Below are 18,536 nucleotides of genomic sequence, written 5' to 3' on the forward strand. Positions count from 1 at the left end.
TCGGGATTTTTTTCATTGATTTAATATTTTAATTTAAATCCTCATTACGCTATGCATCAATTTTGTTTCATTTCTAAAAGGTCAGATTTTGAAAGCATTTCAAGATATTGAAAAATTCATAATTCTCTGAAAAAAGCATGATTTCGAAAAAGGAATGCATAGCTATGTTTCCAACATTGGCTTTAATCGAAATTCGTCGAAAAAGACTGCATTTAATGAAAAACCGCGTTTCCTCTAGCATTTAAAGAAACCGGAATTGTGCCTGATAGATATTGGAAGTTACCCTATCAGTGCATGCGCAATTTACACTACCAGCACACTTCGGTAAGATCAAACAAAGCCACACGGAGTTAGTTTTTCTCTTTCTGTTGCTCTTGTTTATCTCTCTTTCTCTTATTTTGTCTTTGCTTGTACTTTTTTTGCTTTGTATGTAGTGAAACATGAAGAAAAACTTCTAAAATGTAAGCGAATTTGCAAGTTTTCGAGTTGTTATTATTTTCTGCGCTCAGGCTGACGTAAATAACCGGAAGTGAAATTTCACCTCCTTAGCAATGCGCGTGAGCATGTGCATGAATCGGTTAATGGGCCCTTAAACAGATTTGTGTTACAGTCTTTTAGTATGTCGTCATATTGCGTCCAGCTGACGAAAATATTGACATCTGAACGTCACATTTTTGATCAGGAACTAGCATTTCGCTTACTTGGAGTATCTCTCCCAGTATTTTAACCTCAATAGTCCTGTCCTATGGACTTTGCACTAAAAACCAGTCTTTCCCAATCACAAAACTCGCTAGTTCCTGCAGAAAAATCAAAAGGCCCTTTTGGCCCGCCTCATGTCGCTCGTTTTAGAATGAAGAGAAATCTACTGCTAAACCAAACAAGTGTAAAATGCAAGCATAATGCTACTGTAGATAAAGTAAACAGGAGCATATTTTCATCTCACCTCACTATCCGACTATCCAACTTGATCTGGCCCGATCTCACCATTATTTACATGTACACTTAATTCTTGTGATTTATACCTGTTTGCTTATTCTTGAAAAGTGTGCAAAAAAAGTAGTGTTACATGCTAGTTTCACATTTCTTCACAAGCATTAGTTTCAACCACAAGATTTGGGCCAACTATGAATGACTATCAACTCAGTCACTTCTGATATCCACAGGGTTCAATAGGCCAATTTCGATAAATTAAATTCCAACTTGGCACCAAGGCTTAGGGGAATAAAACAAAAGAAATCATTTATTCAACCCAACTTTGATGTGATTTCTTTTGCTTCATTCCCTTAAACTTTTTAGCTGACCTTGTTTTATGGGTGTCTATAAAACAAAGACCTAAGACCTAATACCTAAGACCTAAGACCCAAAAACGAAGACTTGCTTTTTTACAGGCCTATCAAACCAGAGACAGTTAAACCGAGTCAATGCTTTTCTTCAGACACCAACTGACATGAAATTAATGAGGTCTTTGTTTTGTAGATAAGGCCAGTTTGAACTACAAAACAAAGACCCTCGCTTAAATGCTTTGTTCATTGCCAGCTGACACGAAATCAATTAATGGGGTCTTCGTTTTGTAGATAGGGCCAGCTCGAACCACAAAATGAAGACCCTCACTTAAATGCTTTGTTCGTTGTCAGCTGACACGAAATTAATGGGGTCTTTGTTTTGTATATAAGGCCAGCTCGAACTACAAAACGAAGACCCTCGCTTAAATGCTTTGTTCATTGTCAGCTGACGTGGAATCAGTGGGGTCTTCGTTTTATAGATAAGGCCAGCTGGAACTACAAAATGAAGACCCTTGCTTAAATGCTTTGTTCGTTGTCAGCTGATGCGCAATCAATGGGTTCTTTGTTTTGTTGATAAGACTGGCTCAAACCACAAAACGAAGACCCTTGCTTAAATGCTATGTTCATTGTCAGCTGACAAGGAATCAATTGGGTCTTCATTTTTTGGATAAGACTGGTTCGAGCTACAAAATGAAGACCCTCGCTTCAAAGCTTTGTTGGATGTCAACTGACGCGAAACGGGTTCTTGTATAATGTCGACAGTTTTTATCGGCTAATCCCCTGTAGACCCTACTTCTTAACAGTAATTTGAAAACAATAAAAAAAAAGAATAAAATAATGTAAACTTGCACACCTTCGGGGACAGTATGGACGCAAAACCATCTGCTGCCCCCAATTTCAAAAGGAAGACCCTCTTTAAAATAAAGAAAATCAAATAGTGTTTTATTTGCAATTGGAGGAAAACATACAGAGAGAATTCTGCGATTCCCACTAGAATTTACAAACGGTTGATCTTCATATTTATAGCTGAGTAACATTAACAATGATCAAATTGGACACAAATTAAATGAAATAATTAGCTGACTCCCTTTCTATCCCTTTTAATACATTTGTATTGAAATGCAGGCATGCTTGTTTGTAAAAATAGGGCATGACCTAGAATATTTTGTGTATATATAATTTATAAAACGTAAATTTGAACTGGAATAGACGCAGTGACATTTTAACATAATGTTTATCGCTACAAAACAAGATTGATGATTGAACAAGTTTGAAATCTGAAAATATTGTCATTTCCTAAACATTCTCCATAAAATTCTCATTCATGATTGCCTTCATGATGGTACGCCACATGTTGAATAAACCTTCATTGGGCCCTGAAACACTTTCACAATTTTTTTCGTAAGGGAAAGAGGCCCTTACTCAGTTCCCATATTAATTATTTTACGTCTTTACTGGCTTAAGTTGATGTCAACAAAAGTATAGGACGCTCATATGAGCCATAGCCAATCAGGAGCTGAGGAAGACAATGAGGCATTGTTTGGAGAACAATGGATGCTATTGTTCTCCAAATTCAAGATGGCACCTTGAAAAGTTGGACCAATCAGGAGCCGACTTTTTAAATTCAAGATGGCGGCACCCATGAAAGTGAGGCCATGTCGGAAAACCGCCCACCAGCCTTGAAGGACTGGGATTGGTCTCACGGATTTCTATGGTGACACAAATCATGCCAGGGTCACGCAAAAATGTCACGGGGGTTACGCAAAATGTCACGCAACTTCAAAATCAATACTTACAGTGTCCTGGGGTCCTAAATGACAGAAGTCCGTCCAGCAAGCAGCCATGATAAAGACTGAGAGACTTGGGTCCGAGGTCTGACAATTGGGGGCTGTCCCAAAGCATCATGGGATGATGACCTCATCAGGATCCAATCAGAATGAATTAAAATATTGGCTCCTCCCCAGTCCCCTCTCTTAAGGAGAACATTACACCAAACATCACACAATGTCAAATGTCACAAACTTTAATATCAAAACTTTTGTGCTAACATTACAATATATGACGTCATTACCATGTTGATCGAATAAAAAGACTGGTTTCTATCATCATCACACAATTTCAAATGAACTTTTAATTAATGTCCAAAACGTTTGTGCTAAAATTACAGAAAGCTGGTCATTGTGTCTCAAATAAGATAACACTTTTAAAAAGCATGAATGCAATCTTTGGCAAGTAACAAATAATAAGGGAAGGCAAAAATATATAGGGTAAAGGGTGAGAAGAAAAAAAATACAATTGAAAGACTTCAAGTGGAAATGAATGGCTAATGGCACTTTGCAATAAAATCTAATTTCCTTGACCTCGACTGTTCCCTTGAGAAAAGCATCATTCAAAGGAATCTTGAACAAACAATAGGCGTCTTGGGCGACCATTGAAGAATAAACATAATTAGTCAGAGATGAAATGTGGAATAAATTAAAACCGAAAAGTACATGTTTAGAAGCTGTATCTTTACCCTTGAGAATAACATGAAAGAAATTTCAGACTTTTTGTGCTTGAACTAAAGATCTAACTTCATTTACATACACTACAAACTAATCGCTTCAAATAAAACAGCTGCTCGAATAATAAGCAGTTTTCAAATAGCGACGAAAATCACGTACATCAAACATGGCCCTTTCCTCCAAAGTGTCACACAACTTGTGATCACTCAAGTCCATAACTGCCAAGACAGGAAAGAAACTACAAAGGAGACGTGTGCTGAACGATGTCACAAGTAAAATGAATTCTCTCAAGAATGTCTGACTTGTAAACAGGTATTCACAAAACAGTAGACAATGTCCCGTGGTTAACAACCAATGAGAAGATGGGGGATATGGGGGTATGTGATATCACGTGGTTAATGACCAATAAGAAGACGGGGATAAGGGGGTATACCCCACAGTAATGTCATTAAATTGTTATAAACAAAACAGAGTCTGAGTGTTTATAACATTCATTGAATAATAATAACATGAACTTTAGAGGGAGAATTGATTATAATTTTGGTGAATAAAATAGACAGGCCAAACATGACTCCCATTGGTCCTTTGGTGTTATCGTTGACCTTCAAAGTTTGGCTCTAACGAGTATATCTTTTAACGACCTCCCTTTTCTGCACAAAAGGATAAGACGGTCTTTAAATATTAATTTTCTCTAACCACAGGTTGGTTCTTTATAAGGTGCCACTTTGCCATTAGAATATTCTTAAGATTAGGCACAGAAGGGTGATATTCTGTTACGAACGGCAAGATTCTTTTGTGCGTCTTTTGTTTATTTTGTAGCACTGATGATCTTTCGCTAAATTTAACTTCTGAAAGAATCTCCTGCGAAAGGTTATCTGCATGACCCCTTGCTCTTAATTTTCGTTTGAATTGCCTAATGCCGTCTTCAAAAGTTTTCTCTGAAGAGTTGAGAAGGAGGAGGAGAAAAAATAAGCAAATTAAGGATAGGGGAGGACGAGAAGGAGGAGGAGGAGGTCATGGAGGATGAAAAGAAAGAGGGGGAGGAGGAGAAAAAATGGAAAAAGTAAGAGGAGAAGAAAAACGAGAAGGACGAGGTGGTAGAGGAAAAGCAGGGGGAGGAGGAGGAGGTGGAATAGGAGAAGGAAGTGGAGGAGGAGGAGGGGGAGGAGGTGGAGGAGGAGGTGGAAGAGGAGATGGTAAAGGAGAAGGAAATGGAAGAGGATCGTTTCTCAAATGTCCCCGTTCCTTAAGTGTCTTTTGGAATATATTTAATATTTAATATTATTAAGGGAAACTTACAGTAATAAAGAGAAGAATACACAGTTAAGATATTCATATCTCCACTAAATCCTTAAAATCCGTCGTAATTAGAATATCTTACGAAGCGGCCGACTGCCATTTGAAACTGGAAGTTCAAACCCTCTCTAAGAAGATCCAAATTGGACGGAATTCACGAATTTGGTGGAATTGTTTTTCAGACTGCCATGTAAAACTGGAAGTGCAGACTGTCTCAAAACATAGGCACGCAAGAATTATTTTTTTGTGTGAAGTGTCGGAGATAGAAGCATTCATGGTACAGTGATGATTTGGTTAATTTGACAAGTTTTTATGGTTGCGATGTTACATCGGTCATGGTAATATAGCTAAATAGTAAGCCATAAAATGTTTGACTGAACAAACTACAGTAATCTGACACGTTTCCAGATTAATGTAGATGCCATCTTATTTTCTGACAGGAAATTTGATTCGTTCTTTGATACAACCCGCACTGTGATTGGTGTGACACATGCACATGCATAACTCCCTCACTCACCGATCACATAACCCTTCCAACCCCCGAGAGGAATTATTGCTCAAAAATACTCAAGTTAATTTAGCGACTTTTTTGCATTTTATAAGAGTTGTAAGTTTATCCTTTTACACAACACAACGCAGCATAACACAACACAACTTCACCAAAAATAGAAAGAAAAAAACCTCTTTGACACGTTGAAAGTCTGATTTAATTAAATGCACTTTAACTTGACGCCACGTAGTCTTCAAAGAACATTTGAACAGTTTTCATACTTTTTACCTTTAAAAACATTGGACTAAAATGAATGTCATCAAATAAAACTATTAAACTGCTACTACAGAGACATAAAAACACTCTAGAAATGAAAGCTTCTTTTTTGTTTAATATCCTGGGAACAATAGTCGATAACTTGTAAGCTCTAATTGAATTTACTCCCATATGAAAAACAAAAGTGTCGAGTTACAATTTGTAACTAAAAATAGCAAACATCTCGTAGGAACAAGTGGTGACGATTCATCAGCTCTAATTGAATTTACTACCTTGTGAAAAACAAGAGTGTCAAATTACCCATTGTAACTAAAAAATAAAAATATCTCATTATATTTGCATGCAACAAAACAATCGTCACCTGCACTTACTATTGTAAACGTTAGAACTGCTTCAAATCTAAATAGTCTCGTCTCATCTAAAACATGTCCTAAGAACTAGAACCGACAATTCGTGACCTCTAATTGAATTAACTCCTTGTGAAAAATAAAAGTATCGAGTTACCCTTTGTAATTAAAAATAAAAATATCTCGTACCATTTGCCTACTACTAACTCGTGAACTGCTTCAAAACTCAAGACTCATCTCGTTCATAACTAGCCACCATTACACTGAAAATTATCCACTCTAAAACAACCCAATGTATGTATGTAACTGTTACACTCCCCTCCAAACCGGACTAAAAATCACAAACCGGCAACATAGACGTCACTCTTTATTTTTCAATTACTAAAGTCCTTGTGTTTGTACATACCTTGTGTTTCTCACATACCATTTACCTTTACAACAAGAAATTTGATTGGCTGTTCATAGTAGTTCCAATCTGATTGGTGTGACATACATACATCTCTCACTCACTCACTCACTCTCTCACTCACTCACCCATTGACCCGTCCATAACTTACCTGATGCGCTGACTAAGAGGTATTTTTTTTGGCAAAAAAATAACTCAAAAATGTCCAAATGCAGTGGATTTCACAGATTTTGCGGAAATGCTTTTATTTAAACATATATACAGTCAAAAAGAGAAGTAATTTATTAACGTTGTTATTATTATTATTATAATATTTTATTATTGTTATATTATTATTATTATTATTACAATCTTAGACACTTACAGTAAAAAAGAGAGGTATTAGAAATAATAATTACCATATCTGCAAAATCCGTGAATTCCGCTGCATTTAGAAAAATCTTATGAATTGGGCAGCTGTCATGTTAAACTGTAAGTTGAACTGATATAGCCCTCTTATCCGCAAAATCCGTGAAATCCGCTGCTGTTAGGAAATATTATCAATTGGCTAACAGTCATGTAAAACTGTAAGTTGAAGTGCTCTTAAAAAACTGTATATAGGTCGGATCTCACAGATTTTGCAGAAATGTACGAGAAAGAATATTTTGTTCGTAGTTGACTTGATTTTCTTAACAATTGTTGCATTTGTGGACTTCATTGCCATTTCGGAAGAGTTTTAACTCAAAAATAAGTAAGGTTTCGAGACTACTATGATTTTCTACAGAACAATAAAAAAATTCCCTTTTTAGATATATCCTTGTGCAGAAATGTTTTGATTTTACTGCAGTTTTCGTTCTCTGTAGTGTTAACCAAAGCGTCAATGGGCAACTCTCGCTGAAGATATTTGTTTTCGTCATGTGGTATACCGTTGTTTATCGTTGGAGTTTGATCTTGACCTTGAAATTAAACAATCGCACTTTGATTCACAGCTTCTGAACTCAAATGAGCAGTGTTTGTTCATGAAAAAGACGCTACCAAGTAGTTGTCAGAGAGATCAATACCTTTGATTAGGTCATTTGTTTTCGCTGTTCGCATGCTTAACATGCCGTGTAACTGCAGCTGAAATGATGTAATCGCCAGATAATGAAATCTGTAGCACCTATTATCTGGGCAGATAATTATTAAAGAAAATTGATGCGATGGACATGAGAAGATTATTTTTAGCTCAGAACGTTTGACGGGCCGCTACAAAGTCATAGTTGGACTAAGAAAAGTGTCACAGTGTCAGATACCAAATTAAACTCTGCTTGTTTTCCCTTTGAAGTTTGTCCGACTTTCAAACTTAAGTCCCGTGATATCACATCTTTGATTCGTATAAATCAGGAGCAACTCTGTTTTGTTCTGACCAGATCATTACAACATGAACAGAGCAAGACTTCCCTGTAGACAACTAAACAGCCAGGCGATTAAGAGTTCAGTTTTATGCTACATCAGTCCAATGGTTGCTGGGAAGTGTAGCATCGTGAGTACAAAATGCGTTTGTAAAGTTAACAAAGAGGGGTTTCAAACGGCATGGAGTAACGCATGTAAGACACAAGAACTTTGCGACGAGGCAATCTTAGGTAGGTATTTGTCTATCGTGCTTTTTGCTGTTCTTTTGATTCATAAAATATCTCAGAGATTTCTAAAGTCAATGTTCTTGTACTTTTAACAGGAGTCCAAAACGTGGCGTTTTTCTTTTCTGCAATAAGTGCGAAACAGCCCACAAAGAATAAGGGGAAAAAGCAAGCAAGCGCGCCAGACCCTGAAAGTGATGACAGCAATGAAGAAGTTGTAACATCAAGTCAAGTTGCCAGCAACACAAGTCCAGTGTGGCTTTCGAACCATTCGACTGTAGTAGACGAGAAACTACGTCCCACAATCAACTACTGGATAGCAGTGACTACGCCGAACGGAGCCCCTGCAAACCCCATTTTCATACTCCGTGCGCTTCTAGATTGTGACGTGGAAACTATGGCAAATCAGGTACACCATTTTAATGTAGTGTTGCTAGGAATATGAGAAGACCCTGGCGTGTTGACAAATATAACAGATTGACTGATCACATATGGTCCTGTTTTATTGGATCATTAAATGAATGGAAACGCCAGAAATAACAGTTCAAACCTAGAATATTTGATGAGCATGACAAAGTTATCAATATGGACGAGATACTATCAAGTATAAGGGGTGATTGACTTGCAAAGACCTCAGCATAAGTACGTTAATTGCTCACGAATAATTTTGTGTTGCAGGTACCCTGTTGCAAAGGTAGAGAATCAACTGCAATGAAAGCACTGTACTATGTTCTAAAAGATCATAAGAATCCGATGATACAGGACTTGATTAATTCGTCCTATGAACACTGTTGTAGAGAGGAAATGGAGATCTTGGTCGGGGACAGTGATTTGTTGGACAACGACAACTGCAGTACAGAGTGTGTGGTTTTAACCTCGAGTACCTAAACAGTGCACCAGAGAATGACGAAACAAGACTTTCCAACAAATTGACGGTGCTTATTAACGACATTGGAATAGCAATGAAAAGCATGGAATACACCCTGTTTTGTGGAAAAATTTACAAGAACTGTCCAATAGCCAAATTCACGTACGCTTACAAGTATGAAGTCAAAGCTTTCATCAATTGCCTGGCAGCAAATGAGTCGTTCAAATCAAGACTCCTCCAAAACATGAGGAAGGTCATTGATGTCCTTGCAGATCCTGATTGTGAGGTAATTCATCCGATATGAGTAGATTACAACCTTATAGAGGTAAACTCGGGTCAATGCTGGTCAATTAAGGAGAGGTGCTTTCTGAGCAGCCCCATCCCTGAAGAGAAAATCAGTCTCCTCACACCGAGAGCGTTTGTCAAGTACGAGTCGAGTAAAGAGCCAGACGCAAAATACTTCAGAGAAATTTTACAGAACAGTCTGAATGAGGCTGAAATTGGTGAATTCTGTGAAGTCTGTTCCTGCCAATCCTTGTGTTAGTCCATCATAGCAAAATAGCAACCATTACGAAGCAAAGGGCATTTAACATGGCGATGATCACTAAAGCGACAGAAGTCATCTTTATCGACGAGGCGTCTACGTCCACCATGGACATACACGACTGGAAAATCTTGACTCAGGGAGGGTACACCGCGTGCGATGTTAAGTATCAAACCACAGGATCCTTCATTAATCGTTGTCCGATGTTGATCATGGCCCAACAGAAACTCCAGTTTAAGGTGGAAGACCAGCCTGCTATAGATCGACGACTCAGAAATTAAACTTTCAAGAGCCTTCCAGCGCCCAAAAAGAGAGCCACTGACTGGCTTCGAAAGCACCCGATGGAATGTGTAGCGTGGGCAGCCAAAAATGCACGTTGAGCAGAAGAGGAAGAAGATACTTCAGAAAATTTGGATGAAGAAGAGGTGGACCAAGAGATGGAAAACGATGATGGCACTCTGGCAGAGGCTGAAAAAGAAGCCCTCCGAAAGATGGTGCTCGTAGATGTTTTGGGGGACCCCTCTCAGGAAACTGGGGACGAGGAAGTCCTCGGAGGTGAGCACGGCAGCAGTGAAGAACTCGATGGCTCGAATGAGGCTCCGAGCATTGCCGCTCTGAGACAAATCATTGAGGAGTGTTCTCCGATGTCCATGAGACACTGCCAAGCTGCTCAAGTTGTGGAAAAGCATCTCGATGACAACGTAAGAATGTAAGACTGGCATAGAGAGGCACACAGGCAAAGACAACAGCAGCTGATGACGCACAGAGTAACCAGAGAACACGCGGAATTGCTCCCCGAAGATGCCTCAGATCCACTGCCTACACCAATCATGGAGGATCTAGCCGATTTTAGACCACAGTCCTTGCGTGAAGATATAGTTACTAGGCGCACGAAAGCTAGAGAGGCATTCCAGGGGCCCTGGCTACAATCACCCGAGAGAGAGCTTCACAAAACTACTGTAAAGCTGCTTACAGCAGGGGTTGACAACCAGGTGAGGGCATCTCTCAAAGCGTACCAACTCTTGCTCCAGGTGAAGCTGAAGCAGCATCACCAGAATCTGGGCTTCACTCTTGACTGCACGATCGCCTTGGAAGAGAGAAAGAGGGCTTGCATCACTCCTGGACTCTTGAGCAAAGAACACCGAGACCTGGTTACCACCCTGTTCCAGACCTTACCTACAGTCGATGAAGTCGGCGAGCCATCGGAAGTGGCCAGTGAGAATGCAACACCACCTCCTGTAGATAACGAGAAGAACAGCGACCACGAGGCTCACCTATTCATTACACAAGTGCCAGCCTCACCTGCACCAACTTTGCAGATCAGAAACACAGCTCCAGTACGTTTGCGCTCGACCTCTAAGAAGAAGAAGAGAAGTTCCAGTAGTAACGTGGGAAATCCAGGAAAGAAACCTCGTTATTCCATTTTGAACTATTTCCTCAGTCAAAACTGAGTAACATACTGAAAGCCTGATTGTATATCTAAGAGTTAAGAGTTCGATTGTGTATCTAGGAGTTTAGAGTTCGGTTAAGAGTTCGATTAAGAGTTGGGCTTTATGCTACATCAGTCCAATAGTAAGCAGACTTTGATTTGTCTGTCAAGAATCGTTTTTGGACTGCATATTAGCTCATAGGTTGATTACTATGTGAATTAAGAAAATTTCGCGAGAGGCTATGCAAGTGAAACCCGAATTAAAAGGATGTCTTTTTAGGTGCCACTGTGCTTACAGTTTCTTATCTCATTAAGGTTTGTTAAGGTGGATCGAAAGAGGCTCTCTTTAACCTCTTTTGCCGTTGCCAGAGCAACCAATGTTGATACCATGGCTGTCTGAATTTATCATTTTTTTGTTTTTGTTTAGAGATGTGTACTCAATGTTTTTTTCCTCATCAATTCTGGTGTAATTGAGATCCAATACCAAAGATATGTCACGATGGAGATGTTTAAGCTGTTTCGATCCACCTTAAGCTAGGGCCATTTCATCCCAGCCCTTTTCTTTAGGGAGTCCGCTGTTCTTTCGTCTTGAAATTGGAAATCATCATCTCTCAAAATAGCAGTCCACTGTCCAAACCCATGCTTAGTTATCCCTTCCTTTAGAAAATCGTCCTCTTCTTTTGTGAATTTCAAAACACGACAAATGTTCCACTGAGAGTGCAAGATTCTTTTAGGCAGGGCGTCCTTTTTGGGCGAGGAGTTGACATTTTGCACTCTTCCAACTGAAGGCCCAGCGTCGGAAGTAGAATCTCCGAGTCTTGCGTGGACGTCCTCGTCCACCTCTGAACCCTTGGCACCTTGAAGTTTTTGTAGGCACTTGTGACCCTTCAAAGCAACTTCTCAGGATCGTTGCTTTTGATAGTGAACTTTGGCAACAGCAGAGCTGTGTTTTTGGTCTTCCGACAAAATCCTCTGCTCCTCGCTAGTGAGCTCATTGAGGCTCTGCATTTCAACAATTTGGCGATAATGCGTGGAATGGATGTACTTTCCAATTGCATCAAACATCAGTTTGCTCATGATCTCCCCCAATTTACCATGTTGGCCTCCATTTCTGTTGACGAGACGTGGCAGATGGAATTTCACCACCTCCAACAACTCCTCCATTGTTGCCCAATGGCCTCTCGCTTCTAGTGTTTTGATGTCTAAATCCTGTGTCCGCTGCAATCTCGTCATCTTAGCAACTGTCTTTCGCTCTCTTTTGAGGTACAGCTCTGTTGCAGAGAACTTTCAAAAGACTGCCTCTGATACACCATGAAGCTTTCTGAAGTCGATCATTTCAGAAATGGCATCTATGTAGCCTAAACGTCCACCATGTCCAAGCTTGCATTCGTCTTGTAAGTAGTCGATAAAATTGAACAACAAATTTGGAGAACACAAACTTAAGTCCACCATGCCAAAAGTCAACTCTTCCTCGTCTTCACAACAAAATCTAAGAAACTTAAAGCATCTTGTCACTATTTGTTGAGCTGCGCGATCTTTCTTGCAACCACCACCACTTCCAGTCAACCATCTCGTGAATACTTCGCCAATGTCACACGACAATGAAAATGAGGGAAGTAACTTTCCGGCATGTTTTGTAGTCTCACTTGTTTGATCTTGAATTGTGTTCACCATTGGAACATTTCTTGCTACCTTTAGCGAAACTGATTTCTTTCGAATTGGGCTTTTCATCGAAATAAAAGAACCAACTGTGCTTGGTATTAACATGTTTTCTGCACCCTCTTTGACTTTGAAATCCATCATGGTCACACTCTCATATTGGGCAGTGATACAACCTGTCAGTTTCATCCTTTTCCAAGTGAAGCCATTTTGGTTTGGGTGATGCTCCATCAATGTCCGACCAATTGACTTTGCACTTCTTGCTCATTTTACCTTTTGAAGAGCATTTAGCCAACACGATCTCCTTTAAATCTGACCCATAACCAAGGAGCCGATGACAAGCAAAGGAACTGCATATATGTTTGTATTTGCCAAGTCATGCCCTTACTTGCCCGCCCTCATTACTATTGTGCAAAATTCATGACAGTGACATGCAACCAAACTTGCCCAAGCAGGTCTGAGCACGCCCAATTGTTTGCCTTACAAAGGACACCTCCATTTGGGAACAAAATAGGAATGCGCAGAGAAATGGTCCGAAATCTGGTCCCAAATGACCAAATTGGGAACAATATGTTCCATTCACAGAGAGGAACTCGGAAGAAAAGGTCCTAAATTATCAATTTGGGAACAATATGTTCCATTTATGCATAGGAACTCGGAAAAAACAGTCCTGTATTTCGTAATAAGTGGCCAATTTGGGAACGAACTGTACATGTTCCATTCACAGATGGGAATTCGGAACAAAAGTATCAATTTGGGAACGATATGTTCCATTGGCAGATGAGAATTCGGAACAAAACAGTCCTAATTTACAAATTTGGGAACAATGTGTTCCATCAACAGATAGAAACTCGGAACAAAACAGTTCTAATTTACCAATTTGGGAACAATGTGTTCCATTTACAGATACGAATTCGGAACAAAACAGTCCTAAATGACCAATTTGAGAACAATGTATTCCATCAACAGATAGAAACTCAGAACAAAAGAGTCCTAACTGACCAATTTGGGAACAATGTGTTCCATTAACAGATAGGAAATTGGAACAAAACAGTCCTAAATGACCAATTTGGGAACAATGTGTTCCATTTACAGAGGGGACCTCAGAACAAAACAGTCCTAGTTTATCAATTTCGGAACAATGTGTTCCATGCACAGAAAGGAACTCGGAACAAAACAGTCCTAATTTATCAGTTTGAGAACAATATGTTCCATTTACAGTTGGGAACTCGGAACAAAATGTTCCTCTTTTACACTAGAGTGAACATTTTGTTTCTACCATGCAAAAAATCTGGTCCTCTTATAGTCAATAGGAACACAAAAATGAGGAACAGTCGATACTTGAGGAACGTTCCTTTTGGAATATAGGAACAGCCAACGAAACTTAAAATCAGTGAAAAAACGAGGCAGAGAATAAAGAAAAACTCAAAAAAGCGTAAATCAAGCGCTTAGGTGAAAAGGAAACAATCTTTAAAAACTGGTGAAGTTTGTTTCGCTCAAACACAACGAAACACGCCATGATAAATTTTTGGGAAATGTAAAGGAGGAGAAGAAAAAAGAAGCAAATTAGGCAAGGTAAGTATAGGGGAGGAGGAGGTAGGACCAAGAGTCTGAGAAACTGGAAACGAGTCTAGTTCCCAGCACTTTGCGGATTACCAAAGGTCAAGACTAGAAGATTTAAAATTATAATCTATTCTCCCTTTGGAGTTCATGTTGTTATTTTTCAATAAATGTTATAAAGAGTTGGACTCTTTGTTTTGTTTATAACAATTTAAAGTGGTACTATGAGGAAAATCCCGTCTTTCCTATCTAAGCCATTTCAAAACATAAACAAGTAGTCTGAATGATAAGAAAATACTGTTTACTATTTTCAAATATCTCTTTTTGTCCCAGAGATATTCAAGTTTTAAAAATATGCAAATTACCAAGTGATGACGTCATACACTCAACCAAATTTTCATCAAATGTAATGAAAGATCTCAGCCAACTTGTATGAGAAATGTTTGATACTTTGCAGTAAGATTCTACTAAATGTGCTCCACAATATGAGCTTGACAGTTTTGTTACCGTGGCAACATACTGGGTTCCAGACCTCCCCAATATCAATGGCTTTTCTGGCCACCTTTGGCATTCCATTTTGATATTAATTTTGCTAATGGTGCCTCATATGCATGATCCAGCAAGCATATTAATATGTTAGGTCGAGTTCATGGCCTTTTTAAATATTTTTTGAGTTGAAAATTACTAAAATATTGAAATCAAGTGGCGGGGACTGGAAAAGAGTGAGTTGCCATGGGAACAGAATTTTTTATTGCCGTAGGGGTGTTATCTGTAGAACTATTAGCCTACCAAGTTTCAGTGGTCTGTGCTGGAAATTGACCAAGATGGCTCTATTTATATACTTGATATAATATTGGGTTGAGTATATAGAGTCATAGTTTTTAAACTTGTGGATAAGCGAAGTGTAGAAACGTGTTTGTTGCAGGGACTCCGATATGCAAATATGTCACTCACTCACTCACTCACTCACTCAGGTGTAGACACTGCTCGTAATTAGTCGGCCCGAACGAGAGCGCCCGAGTCTGACACCATGTTGGAATAGTAACCGCGCCCGATGCCATATTGGAATAGTAACCGAGCCCGACACCATATTAGAATAGTAACAGTGCAGTCAGTGCAAGCCTACTACTCAATGCATGCATCGTGCCACCCCAAGTATTGATGATTTTGTAGCTAATTACATGACCACTAATATTACAATGTAGTTGTTTTGCTAAATTGAAGTGGAGTTGACTTCAAATGTTCAAATTAGTACTATGGCCAACTTGAAAGCTGAATTTCAGGAACAAGGAACAAGTGACCTATAAAGCGAATGTGGTAAGCTTTGATGAGAATGTGTCTTATTCCTCGACCTCAATGAACTTATATGAGCGAAACAGCTATTGAATGGAAGACAAACATCAGCACCATTGTATAATATTGTAATTTCATTTTTATAATCTAGTAACATCTAAACCTGAGGCCAACCGAAATATTGTTTTAACTCTACGACGTTGTCAGCCTTGCAGTAGTGAGTTGTCCATGTTCAACCGGCACTGAGTCAAGTTTAGATTAAAATTGTGTTCACTATACTTTTCTTGTTTATTTTAGTACGTTGATCTGAACTCTAAGTGGGATGTGATCTGGTCCGTGATCCGGTCCGTGATCAGGTCCGTGATCCAGTCCGTGATCCGATCCGTGATCCGATCTGATCCAAGTTTTGTCGACGTCATGTGAAATGCACATAAACTTGGAAAGAAACTCCCAAATACTTGATTTTGACAAGCTTAAATGATTTTTACGGTCTTTTGTTTACACTTTTGCTTCCTGATTGAAAAGATAACAAAGGGAAAGAAACCCCCTGTGAGCTTGTCCCCAATTATTGGTTAATACTAAATATATTGACACTTCAATAAAGCTCTTATTATTATTGTTTCAACACATATTTATGGTCAACAGATTTCTCCGATCAACACTGAAAATGCTTGCAAAAGAGTCTACTTATTTTGATGTATTTTACTTACAATATATATAGAGACTAGCGGTTCCACATTGGAAAAGAAGTGCTCTGTCATAAGAAACCTTACCTATAACCGTGAATGAAATGCAATGAAAAACATTTGTGAGCTCGTACGACTTGAATACATGCAAATTTTTCCAGCTGGCAGATCAACATCAAGATCTTGGTGTGAGGGAAGGGGGGGGGGGGGGAGGGGGGAGAGTATTCTATGATTTGTTGGGCAGGAGTGTCCTCTGTGACCCAAGAACCCTTAGCCTTTACCATTCCATGCTCTGCTATTCTGGACATATGTCTTTGTAATATGTGTGCAAAAAAAAGCCAACGAAAAAAGCCTACACTTTGTGAGTTAAGTCTGACCTTGCATAGTACAAACCCGGCTTGTTTTAACAGCATTTAATAATACACCAGTAATTGCAAGTTCACCAATATGTTTCATCTTTAGATTACCTAATCCACGAGTTTGGCCATAGGTCTCCTTTGATTTCAACATGGCCTCACTTTCATGGGCACCTCCATCTTGAATTTTCAAGTCGGCTCCTGATTGGTCCGATTTTTCAAGGCACTATCTTGGATTTAGAGAACAACAGCATCCATTGTTCTCCAAACAATAGCCCATTGTCTTCCTTGGCTCCTGACTGGCTATGGCTCATTTGAGCGCCCTATACTACTGTCCACAATCTTAACGATAATCTTAACGTGTTTCAATGCCTGGAAAGGATGAATTGGAATCAAGAGAAAGGGGATTTTAAGTCTCTTAAAGTTAAACAAACAAACAAACAACAATAATTGTTGTTGTTTATTTGTTTATTGTAAATGTGGCTCTGTTCACCCTTAATGAAGCTAATTCTCTCAAACTCTAGATTTGAATAAGATGGTGATAGGTCTAACACAACCACCAATGTTTGTAATATGGAGATATTACAGACAGAGAATGGAGATATTTCTTTGGCCTTTAACACTGTTTAGAATACCAGCTTCCTTTTGAAAGCGTCACTTGGATTCTGCAGATTTACCTTTGAATTTCTTGACAACACTGTCACAATGGTCATCAACAACATTGAACTCGGCCAAATATACGGACCCAAACGTCCTACTTCCAAGCTCTTCTTTAATTTTAAGGGAATTCCATGAGAATTCTGGAAACTCCAAAGGACGTCTTCGCTTTTTGGAGAGATGGAAGCTTAAATGCCACCATCTCTACCCTGTCCAGTACAAACTTTCGTGTCCAAAATTAAATTATGCAAAATTATTTTGGTCAAAGGTCAATGAAATAATTTCAGTTCTGTCCCCTTGAACCAGAGTAATAAAGACAAGGGAAGAAAAGAATCTGTGACATCTGGTTTTATGTCTGTTATGACGCAAATAACTAATTAAGTAATGTACGTCTTTTGGTACACCAAAACTTATGTTGGGAAAAGCACTGTGTCCAAGGAAGCTACAATAGCCTGCATTGCAGACAAAATTTATTGGCAGCAAATTTCATCTGCAACAAAGACTAAAATAGGCGACAATCCATGTTTTAAAAATCCACCTTTTACAAATCAACATTTTGCAAATCCATGTTTTACAATTCCATCTTTTACAAATCCAAGTTTCACAAATCCACCTTTTACAAATCCATGTTTTACAAATCCACCTTTTACAAATCCATGTTTTACAATTCCACCTTTTACAAATCCATGTTTTACAAAATTCCACCTTCTACAAATCCACCTTTCACAAATACATGTTTACAAATCCATGTTTTATAATTCGATGTTTTACAAATCCACCTTTTACAACTCCATGTTTTACAAATCGACCTTTTACAAATCCATGTTTTACAAATCCACCTTTTACAAATCCACTCCAGCCCATGTTTTACAATATGCCGGTATATATGGAGGACTTCGTTACATGGCCGGTTGCACCGCAGGTTACCACTACGGCTAACTTGAAAATTTGATGGATAAAATTTTGGTCATGATATCTGATAGAGTCAAACAAATTTTGTCAGTGCAGGCTCTTAGTAATAGCTGATTTCACATGATTGGTACATGCTGTATCAATGTGCAAAATGTTATGTGTTGTAGGTGTGACAGGCCCACCTTACAATGTTATTGGATTACATGACAATCCACAAGATGTTTTTCTTAAATTTGAATCAATTTGTCATTACTGTTGAAAGTAATTCTATTGTTCTCGTGATGTAATCAAGTTCTCTGAAATAAAAGGCGTCCAAAGTAAATTACCAGTACACAAAAATCAGTGTTCTTTCCCATCTTGAAACCGTGCAAAAAG

The 18,536-nt window shown here is 38.8% G+C and overlaps 1 protein-coding gene across 8 annotated transcripts in view; it reads right to left on the bottom strand.

Annotated features, from left to right (window-relative positions):
- LOC110066520 (putative serine protease K12H4.7) overlaps positions 1-18,536 on the bottom strand; it is a 149,629-nt gene that overhangs the window by 74,328 nt on the left and 56,765 nt on the right. The window lies entirely within an intron of this gene.

This window comes from Orbicella faveolata, unplaced genomic scaffold (genome assembly GCF_042242905.1).
Source record: "Orbicella faveolata isolate gen_17 unplaced genomic scaffold, um_ofav_v1 contig_25, whole genome shotgun sequence".
Lineage (NCBI taxonomy): Eukaryota > Metazoa > Cnidaria > Anthozoa > Scleractinia > Merulinidae > Orbicella > Orbicella faveolata.